We start from the raw sequence: 12003 nt of genomic DNA on the forward strand, positions 1-12003 counted from the left end.
TTCTAATTTTGAAGAAGAGATATGGTATATCGTTGTTTAATTTATTTGTATTAATTACTATTGCTTCTTTTTGTGATAAATAGCCTTGGGTAAGTTTGTTGCTAAGGCCGGTATTACACTATAAAAGATCTTTGACAAAGATCTTTTTTTTAGTGTAATACTGGCCTAAGGTATGTTCTGAAAATATTTTTTCTGGATATGCTAACCTTACCTGAGGCAAAATTTAGATTTAAAATGATATGTAGGCTAGAAATATTCATAAATCCTTAAGTGCCCATTATTAAGATATAATTATTATCATAAAAGAGTATAATATAATATACTTTAGAATGCAGAATTATCGCTTTTGTATTATGCTTATTTCGCACACTATGATTTTTGTACTTATTTAATTGATAAACATTGTTGCATTGTATAGTTTATTGTTATATATTACGTTGGGAAACAGTAAATTTTTCAAATCTTTCCAATACGAGGAAAATAAATTCTTTATAACTATTATCCGGTGTAATGTTTGTAGAAAAATGTTAAATTACGAGGATTATGAATGATTATTTAGCAATGATGAAATCACTTGCCATTGATTATTACCTACTTACTTGAGATCAATTCATATAGAAATGGATCAAACGTTTCCTGGAATAGAAGACTTTGCAAATCCTGAAATTTTAAAGGAACACCTGTTTGTTTTGTAGGGTAGGTAAATAAATAATACGTAATCAATAATTAAAAAAAAAAATGGTTATTTAGTAATTATTTTTAAAACATAACACATAAAAATATAAGTGAATGAAATTCTTAATGATATCGATGATTTTGGGTCCTTAAATTACAAATCTTCTTGATATAAGGTACCTACATTATTAGAAAGTTGATCTAGTATGGAGTTTAGGGTTTTCTTGGACTTCGTTGCAGCGTAATAAGAAAATCCTGCTTCGCATAAATATGTTGTAGCAAACGAAAGTAAAACAATAATAGCTTGTTTTGACACACTGGAGGTATTCTTCCACGGAACATATGGGAAACCCTGCAGACGCAGGTATAAATTTGTGAACTGTCAGAATGACAGATAAATCAAAATGGTGGGTGATTTAGAAAATTTGCAGAAACAACCGGAGATTTCTGGATATTTGTTCATTAGCTTCCTCACAACTATAAGCAACTAGCAATTTTACTGTTATTGAGTTTTAATTTGACACAAGCAATTTAAAGATTGCTTGTCATATCAACACAATATTATTTTTCTTCATACACTGAATACTATAAAAATATAGACTAAAAATAATTGTATTGAATTTGTTTTAATACAATATTCAATCCGACTTTATTGTCCGGTCCCACCTTGTCTATGCTTTCAAAATAAGCCAAATATCTTCTATTATCCCTGCTAACAATCACATTTCCCACACTAAACGCTTCCAAATCATTTTTCATTAAACATTCAATTCTATTTCGTTATTTTAAGACTTCTCTGATTTCAATTGAAATATTGCAAATGAAATTTAATTATTCGTGTTATAGTTATCTCCTCACTGATATTTGAAGTCTTATTCTAATTAATTTATTCTCAAACGTCATGACACCATGATGTGTCAGTATGATTATATTCTAGGCTTGCTGTTACAGAAAATGAAATCACTGCAAATAGGCCTCTTCTAGTTTTCACCATATACTAATAAACTAATTTTTGAGGTTAATTTATTTCTTAAGTCTTGTTCACACTGTGCCTTTGATTTAATAACATATTATTTGATTTATCATTACTCAATACCTTCCAACATGACAACAGTGACTGAATAATTGACAGAAAATTCTATAATTTAACTGTCTTTAGAAACTGTCACATTTTAGTTTATTTTAAAGGTAATGTGTAATGATATGGTTGAATTTAATTTAGTCACAAATGGATTACATATATCCCATCATATAACACACTAATAAAATGTCTAAATATTTTGTAATATGACCGTTTCAAAAACACGCAAAGCTGTCAGTGATAAAAAAAATTGTCACATACTTCTTGTAATAAAATTGGTATATCATTTGAAGCATAATTTTGTATATCTGACTGTCATTACATAAGTCTTGCTGACAATGTCTTTAACAATTATTACATTGTATATTTGCCAAAAACAATGGAGCTATGAAGCCGTCACGCTATCTCCAAGAAGAGAGAATTGTATATAAAAGTTCTGTCTTCCATCACACATGAAGTTAGCTGCGTAAGTTGCCAATCTTGTTCGTTCGACCATGATTATAAACATTCGGCAAGATAGAAAGTGATAGTTTCCAATACCTCCAAGCCAAAAACCTAATGTGTTTGTTTATTATTTCATCTATCATGACCCAATTGAGAAGTTAAACTATTTATTATAACAATATTAACATTCCTAAAAAAATTCTGAATTTTTTACGTGTAATTAAAATTTATATAAAGCAGAATACATATTTTTTTACTACTTAAATCTACCCGTATTATTAACAGGTGAAATTTACTTGTGGTATTTAAATTTGACATGTTTAGATGCAGACATTGAATTAAAATTGTGTTCATTTTCACATGATATTGCAACATTTTCTTAAGCAACAGACTGTAGACTTTTATGTAAAATAATACTTAGTTACTTCACGCTGTCAGTCTCCAGCATCGGAGCACAGGGCAAGTGGAAGGTCACACCGCTACCCCTTAGTTAATCACCATGTCCCGCGCCTTTTGCCATGTGAGACCTGGAGTATGTAGATCGTTCTTATACCACCGCTGCGGGGTGACATCACAATGTAAATTATCTCTGCAAACTGTCGTGTGGTACATAATATATACTCAGTCTGTTGTACATACATAATTTAAGAACACCTCATATATATTAGCCACCAGATTTTTTTAAAACGTCTACGTCTGACGGGACTCGAACCCGTATTCACTAGATTTGCACCAATGTGCTTTAACAATTAATTGATTATAAGATAATTATCAATTAATTAATCAATTTACTGTTTCGTGAGTTGAGAAGTACAAGGTTCTAAGTGTTTATCCTTGGCAAAACAAAAGTAACAATGAGGCAGCTTAGAATACTACTTGATTGTTGGGTTTGTTTTCTCAAGGATGAACACTTCGAACCTTATAGTGTTAGGCTCACTGTTTGTTGAAGTGTTTTCAAATTATGTTATGTTCAATATAAAGAATGAAATATTGTAAATGAGGTCGAACAATACGGACGGGAAATGGAAAACACCTGGAGAGAGGGTAGTTAGATACAACAGGAGCGATATGTACACTGTTGAAGATAGCGACCATAGACAATTTCTTAATTAAACTCGCCTACTCATGCACTGAAAGTAATGTGTATCAGTATACCCTGTGTCTGTGGTTTTACTATAGTATTTAAAAAAAGAATGTCAAAAGATCATGTGAAAATGAACCTATATTATTGCATCTCTAAGATATTTGAATAATGTTAGCATTTTAAATATTTTCTAATATTAAATCTTAATTAGTTGTAGATTGTATTGAGATGTACTAAAACACAATATAGTTTTGCCAAATAATTATTACACTAATTTAGAAATAGTTTTGATGTTACAATTATTACGATAATATTTTTATTCATTAATCGATAATAGAAATGCTTCTACATGACTTAATCTCTTTTTTCACTATTGAATAATTGAATTATAAAAATTAATATTTGCATTGGGTGTTAGGCTTATAATTTGAAAACATTTACTTAAAATCAATACCTACTTACAGCATTGGTGAAGGGATTAAGTAGGCTGTTAAAATCCAACATAAATAATGAACACTAAACTTTGTCAGCCAAATGTATTTATATAATATTTGAGGCTTTCACGGTTGTTCTTTATCATAGTAGATTTTTGGGTTTTTACTGTGTGTCCTTCCTTCTTTCCTAGACGTTTCGGGCTCGTTGAAGAGGCTATTATCAAGAAATGATATGTTTTATGATGAAATGTAGTGTAGGTATATGAATGTAAACGTTGCTCTAAGAATGTCAAAAGGAATCCGATTAGCTAAGAGCAAACGTTGCAAATGTATTTGTTTTCTATGAACTAAGACTATAATGAGTAAATAGAGTCTGTTAGTTTTTTAAATTCAATTAAACCATGCCTAATCCAAGCCATAGTAGATTCCAGGAAAAATATTCATTAATCTATAAAATATCTATAATTATGCCATTAAACCACATACCATTTTAGATATTTTATAGATAGAAGAATATTTTTATCGATAACGATTTGGTTAGGCAGGGCTTCACGAATTAAAAAAAAATTAATCAACACCATCTGTAATATGTATTCTTAATTCAATGAAAACAAATAAGTATGATTGAAAAAGTGTGCACTATTTTTTTCGGATCGCCCATAGCATACCTAAACTATTATGGTTTGGTTAGGCAGGGTTTAATTGAATTTTAAAAACTAGCCAGCACCATCTGCAAATTGTATTCTTAGTTCAATGACAACAATTAAGTATAGGTAAATCATTCTACAGTGGCACTATTGGCGATTCGCGCGTGTATTGAATTGCTTGCGACAATGCCTGTTTCAATGCTAGCAAACAATATCACTACAGCTGCAAGCCGCATTTGCCGTACCCATAGTGCCACTGTAAAACGATTTACCTATATGTCTAACAAAGTTTATTGTGCACTATTTATGTTGAATCTTAACAACCTACCTTCACCCCTCGCCACTGACTTACAGCATGACAAGGTATTTTTTAGGGAATAATAAAATTATTACATAATATAGTTAACAATTTGTTAACCGGCAACTGACAATAATATGGATGAAGCATTTAGAAAAAAAAATGACACTCATTTTTTTGTCGGGTCTGCCGAATGGCATAATCTGTTCTAACGCCATTATAATAAAGGTGATATTGCTATAAATTCCTGATGCTTTTTGTCACGGGTTCGCTCAAATGAACATTGACACTAGAAACACTGTTCTAACGCCATTACAATAAAGGTAATATTGCTATAAATTCCCGATGCGTGATATCGCATAATGGAAATTGCGTGACGTCTACCTATACATGTGCGAATGTCGCTATGTGCGAATTTACTTGGTAGCTACTGTAATGAGTGCGTTGTCCATTAATAATGTCATTGACTGGTAACAAGGTTATGTAATATTGTTACCCAGTATACCTATCATATTGTAAGTGCGCATTGTTATTATTTTTCTGCCTGGCATTCAATAAATTATTATATATTTGAGTATTATTTTTTAATTTTAAGTCTCAATACTATATTGTGATTTGTTTTGCAAGTTGAAATAAATATTTATTGTGAGAATTCTGAATGTGTATATTAAAATATTATTTATGAATGTGAATACATGTTTCGATAAAATAAATGTTGGTGAAAAAAAAATTGTTTTACTGTACGTAAAAAGGTCCTCTTCAATAGATTTCTTTCGACCATGTCCGATCCTAATAGGATCATATGGGCCTCCACAGAATAGAGGTTTGTATTGACAGATTTTGTTTTTTAAGAGAAATGGATGTCAGCCACTTGCTCAACCTATTAGGTCCATACCCTGACACACACAAATTGAAAAACAATATGTGTACTTGCCAGACCCAGGATTCGAACCTGGGACCCACAGCGTTATAGTCGAACGGTTAAGCCGCGCGGCCACCGTGGGCACCGTTCGACTATAACGCTGTGACGCCCACGGTGGCCGCGCGGCTTAAGTGTTCAATAGATAGTAAGGTTTAAAGCAGTGATTCCCAACGTGGGCAATTTGAATGTTTTGGGGGGCAAAAGGTCATTTTGAAAATCATTTAAAGACGAAGAATAGCACAAGATCGCACTAATTTTCTTCTGAATTGTACATGTAACGTAATATACGTAATACAATTATTTTTTTTCAGAATTATTTGGGTAACTATAAAATTTTGATAGGGGGGCATCGAGTGTTGAAGTGGGGCTTGGCAGAGAGAAGGTTGGAGACACTAAACTGACATGGACTGGGTGAAGGGCCGTCATATCGAAAGAAAAAGTATCGTATCGGAAAACACTATCGGCATAGAAAGAAAGTTTTGACGATGCGTACCCCTTAGAAAGAGACTAAAATGTCAAATCTTATTTTAGGTATGGTCCCAATATTAAAGCTGGATTTGATATAAATAAAAAGTATTTCAAGTTATACACATAATTCAAGGTATAAAAAATACTAAAACGATGAATTTCTTTCTACCATGTCCGACCCTAATAGGTTCATAGGGCCCCCACAGAGTGGAGGTTTTTATTAACAGATTTTATTTTTACGAGAAATGGATGTCAGCCACTTGCTCAACCTATTAGGTCCATACTCTGACTCCAGTGACGTCCCGTGGGGGTAGGCAGATTGAGCGTCGCTTGGGGGCGGCAGTTACCCAAAGGGCGGCAAATCGAAGAGAATCACAAGGTATATATAGAAATAGCTACATTATTAGTTATTACTTAGTAATAACGGAAATATCTTTCCATTAAAAAAATCAGCTCACTGGTTGGAAACAAAATGTATTAATTAGGCGCTAACAGGTATTTTTTATCGGTTTCGCGATGTGTAGTTTACTTCCATTGTACTTGGATGTCACGTTCTTGGTGGATAGCAATGACACGTGCATAGCTAATTTAAAATTTACCCAAATATATTTGCCAGTCATTCGCGAGTTTTGGAAGTTGTCAAGTATATTTTTAAATATACATATCTGAAACCGTAGACTCGCAATATTGTCTATTGAAGCAGAGAAGGCATTTAAATTAGATTTAGTGGTAAGTATAATATATATATTGCTAGTAATGTATCCATACAACACATTTCTTAGGTATCGGAGTCATGAAAGGATGATATTACAGAGTACTGTATAAAAAAAATGTGGCGGCATTTTGGCCCTGCCTAGGGGCGGCATTTTGTCTAGGGACGTCACTGTCTGACTCATACACAAATTGAAAAACAATATGTGTACTTGCCAAACCCAGGATTCGAACCTGGGACCCTCGACACTATAGACCGGCGCTTAAGCCACGCGGCTATCTTGGGTGTAAAATGATGAATTAGTAAAAAATATAAATGTCAAAAAATTTAAAACTTAATAAACTAAATTTTAATAATAAATATGACCATAAAAAATATTGTAATAATAAGATGTGACTCTTTCACATTTTATTACATTTTTTTACAACTGTAAGTTTATCTAAGAATTAAAAAAAAATATATATTTTTAATGTTTTCAGATACATATTTATTAATTATTAATTAATAGGTACAGTTGAAATTGTAAATTATCAAAATAATTCTCAAATTGCAAGCTTCGTATTTTTTCGCTAAATTCTCTGTTGGCATATAGGATTCCCCTTAATATTGACTATGACAGATACTTAGCAGTAGGTTCTTTTTTCATGACAGAAAATTTGAGGTTTAGAACATTTGTCCGTTAAGCAAAAAGAAAATAATGTAAATAAAATGGAAGCTAGATCGAATTGAACTTGGATCTCTTTAGCAAATTGAAATTTGGATTTTTTTGAACAAGTTCCCATTCATAGCCCAAAATACCTAAAAACGTTAGTTGGTACCTTTCTGCTTATCACCATCCAATTATAACCATTAGATTAGGCCATACGCATTCGATGACCACTCGAGGACGTGACAGGTGGCAATAACTCTTAGGCATCCTTAATTACATCTGCAGGACGATGTTGAATGCTAGACTCAAAGTGCGGTGTATCTGGGTATAGGGAATGTATCCGGAAAAGTGTGGGGATCCACGTTTGGAGCGACGGAAAACTCTTAGTAAGCGGGGTAAATGTTGAAGTCATTGGCACCTGCTCCCTATTGCTGCCTTAATGAATAAAAATATTTTGGATATATTTTTAAAATGAACCCTCCCCAAGCCTAGTAATTATATAATTATATAACATTTTTATATAGGTGCACTTATTTTACATACCATTGATACGTCATTATGATCTGGAATATTTCGATGTAAACAATTTACATGTCAATCGGTGGCAGAATCGATGAAATATTAATCTGTCGATTATTTAATTGAAAAAGCGAAACCAATAATGGCGGCAGGTTTTATTAATCGATCGGAATGATCATTTTGTACAAAACACCATTATCTTAATGCAGTAGCGACGTGATAAAATACGACTTTGTGATTTTATTTTCATACGCAAACGCCACTTGGCTACAAATTACATTAAAAAATCGACGTACATACTTACTATATAAAAAAATCTATCGCGAGTCATGGTCGCTTGACCGCTCCTTTATCTGGAGTGAAATATTTTTGGTCAGGGATATTTTATTGTATAGATACATATCGCATACAAAAATAATCGACATATCCTCATCCAGTTTTTAGCTTGCCTGAATGAAAAACGACTTTCCACCCCATCCAGAAAATAAATGTGTAGTTTTGGTCTCTCTTCACAAGACATTGATATATTTTTCGGTTGTCACCATAATTAGGTTCTTCTTTAATCTTTCATTGACGTTTCGGACCCGTTGCAGAAGCCATTCTCTCGATAAATCGGAAGATCGCTGGTCTAAGCCGTGTTGCAATATCTAAACTCGCCTCAACTGCAACATGTCGAATATGTCGATTTGATTTTGTTGGTATTCACTTCGCACATAGCTGGATTGCGATATTTTAGTTAAAAAAAACAGCAGGTGTCGCTATGACAAATTTTACTAGTATACCTAATATCAAGATGTCAGCATATGTGCAAACGGTGATTTTTGATGTGGTTGGCTAGCCGCGTGACGTCGCTGTCCCGGCATGTCCTCGCTTGTTCGCACAGAACACAGTTGCAATATTGCGACTGGTTTTGATTTTTGACCAACCTCCAGTCGAGACGATTTTGAATGTGTGGCATGAATGGCAGTCATCGGGTGAGAAACTTTCATCTGGAGATATACTCAAATGTAAAGTTCTTAGGCGCCTAACTCGCCAAAAATAATAAAATCGAATGACAAAACTTTTAGATAAAACTGTCGGATAAAACTCTCAGATAAAACTGTCTGATAAAACTATCAGACAAAGCCTACAGACAAAATTTTCAGATAAAACTGTCGGACAAAACAGACGGATAAAACCGACAAATAAAACTGCCAGATAAAACTTTCAATTATGACTGACAAGACTGTCTAATAAAACTATCAGACAAAGCTGACAGACAAAACTTTCACATAAAACTGTCAGTCAAAACTAACAGACAAAACTGTCTGATAAAACTGTTGGATAAAACCGACAGGCAAAACTGCCGGATAAAATTGACAGTCAAAACTGTCGACTAAACTGTCGGATAAAACTGTCAGATCTCGTAGTCCAGTGCGTAGGGCTCTGGCCTTTCATTTGAGTTCGATCCCGGTGAGGTCACAATATTATATTTTTGTGATTGCTTCAAACCGACTAAATTCACTGCTGTTTTACTTTTGCACTACTATTATTGGGCCTCATGATGTAATAGAGTGAATTTTCTAATTTTAAAACATTGCGACCCGATCATCAATAGTTTTCCGACACCTGTAAAAACATTACGCAGATAAGTATAGGCACCTACGCTATTAACTTTAAATGCGGTGATCAAATTTTTGGTAAGATAAACCACGGATATAATTGACAGGGCGCCCGGTAGGTATGAGTAGATCAGATGACCTTTAGAAATTATGCATTAAATTGTGATTGATGTGATATATTAAACAACACATTAATTGGAGCGGTGATGTGTTTGGCTGTGGGGGTTTTTGAAACGTGATTCATGGATGTAGCGACATTTTTTTATGGAATAACAAAAGGTATGGCAAAAATGTCTAGGCTAGACAGTATCCGGAGTAATAGAAACATCATACAAAAATATATTGAAACGTTATTGGCATATAATATAAAGAATTGTCGGGTTATATTATTTATATTTATTTAAAAACAACCTATTGTGTAGGTACATATTAAATTATAAATACAAGGCGTTCACAACATGACATTTTGATTAAAAAAGAACAGCTAACTGAATCAAGTTATAATACAAATACAAAACAAAAAATAAACACTGATTAGAATGGCCCATCAAACAACACTCGACCCACAGCGCATCTTGTTTTAATTGAAAACGGAAATGCGACTAGCTGCGCTTAAGGAGGTTGTTAGTTCATAGTATTAACACGTGGACAAGAAGTTCTTGTTCGACAGTTGTAGCCCATGAATTGCTTAAACGCTGGACATTCTGAATGCGTGGTAAATTAAGAAAAATATGCGAAGAATAGGTACTTAAAATTTATCTAAGGGTAACTTTTATTTTGGCGGTTTTAGCATGTTGGTATATTCTTACCTTTTAAACTACGCATCGTTCACTGTTGCTAAGTGCGAGGTATGTACCCAATATGTACCGAAAAGTAAAAAGAAAGCCTATTTCCAAAAATGGTATTCTAAGTTCATTTTACGCCCCCGCATGTCGCTAAATCGAAGTGTTTAGTTACATTCATAAAAGTAAACTTATTGTTTGTATTTCTGTAACTAACTAACCGTGGCTATGTGAAAATCCCACACATTTGTTTCAAACGGAACCAGATATTCTTGTTTCAAATATGCTCCAAGAATAAATTAACTTTGTTCGAAGTCTACCGTGGATAATCGAGAGTTTATTGGTACTCCTGTACTTGAAATGTTCGCAATAAATTAGCACTTGCTCAATATAAATTTAATAAATAAAAAAAAACACACTAGGTCGGTAGGTATTAGGAATTTATGAAACATTTACCACACGCCTTACCACTATATGGAAGGATCGGGGAATTTCGATTGCCACAAAAATGATGCTTGTGCAAACATTAGTGTTCTCGATATTTCTATACGGAGTCGAGTCGTGGACCCTGAAGGCAAGAGAACGGAAGGTAATTGATGCCTTTGAGATGTGGTGTTGGCGCCGAATGCTTCGCATTTCTTGGACGGAGCACAGGACGAACCAGTCAATCATCCAGAGACTGAAGATAAAGGAACGGCTCTCGACGATATGTCTGAGAAGAATTCTGCAGTTTTTTGGACATATTGTCAGGCGCGGACCGGACAACCTGGAGAGACTGAGTTTTGGGTAGACTCCAGGGAAGGCGAAGCAGAGGAAGAGCGTCTGCGCGATGGAGCGACCAAGCGAAAGAGCTGACTGGGGGCACCATCCATTCTGCCCTGAGAGAAGCGGAAGATCGAGAAGGATGGAAAGTCTTGGTCGCTCAAAGGATGGCGAAATTTAAATGTGGTCACGATCCTCAGCCATGAGTGCACGACCAAGAAGAAGAAACATTAATGGTAATATACAGCAAAGAGCAAGTCATGGTAACATACGAATACTTATAGAGCATTAAGAAAGATAAAGGAAATCAGAGGCTTGACCAGGAATCAGGCAAATATTGGTCCATTTTGATGACACTACTAAAGAACATAACAAGATTGATGAATATATCTGTGGGATTGTTGGTAGGGTGACCAGTGAAAGACGTGTGAACACTTTAAGTATTCGTATATTTGCGTTGATTTTATTGTAAAGATGTTAATTTGTGATTATATTAGTATAAAGGCATTATTATGTTTCAGGGAAGCCCTGTTGGAAAAATTGCGAGATTGATTTGTACCTAACCTAATCAGTAGACCAAAGTTTTTCTTCTCTTTGATTGTAGAGTACACGTTTTATAACTTTGCACCTTTTTTGCTCTTTTTACTACACTGATTCGCCTCTTTGCCTAATTACTTCGCATACAATTAGATCAAATGGTATTTACATGTATTAATAAATGTAGCAATAAGAAAATAAATTGATAATATATGTAAAAAATATTTTTAGTATACATTACATCATTTTCATCCTAGACCCAGGAGTGCAAAGTTATGAAGAAGTAACTCTACCCTTCTGTAGTTTTTTTGTCATATACCCAGAAAAGAAAAAAATAATTATTTTTAGGGTTGACGAGGAAGAAGGAAGTCGTTTACACGATTGTTCA

This window comes from Rhyacophila brunnea, unplaced genomic scaffold (genome assembly GCF_057557595.1).
Source record: "Rhyacophila brunnea isolate RB1 unplaced genomic scaffold, BYU_Rbru_1.0 scaffold_23, whole genome shotgun sequence".
Lineage (NCBI taxonomy): Eukaryota > Metazoa > Arthropoda > Insecta > Trichoptera > Rhyacophilidae > Rhyacophila > Rhyacophila brunnea.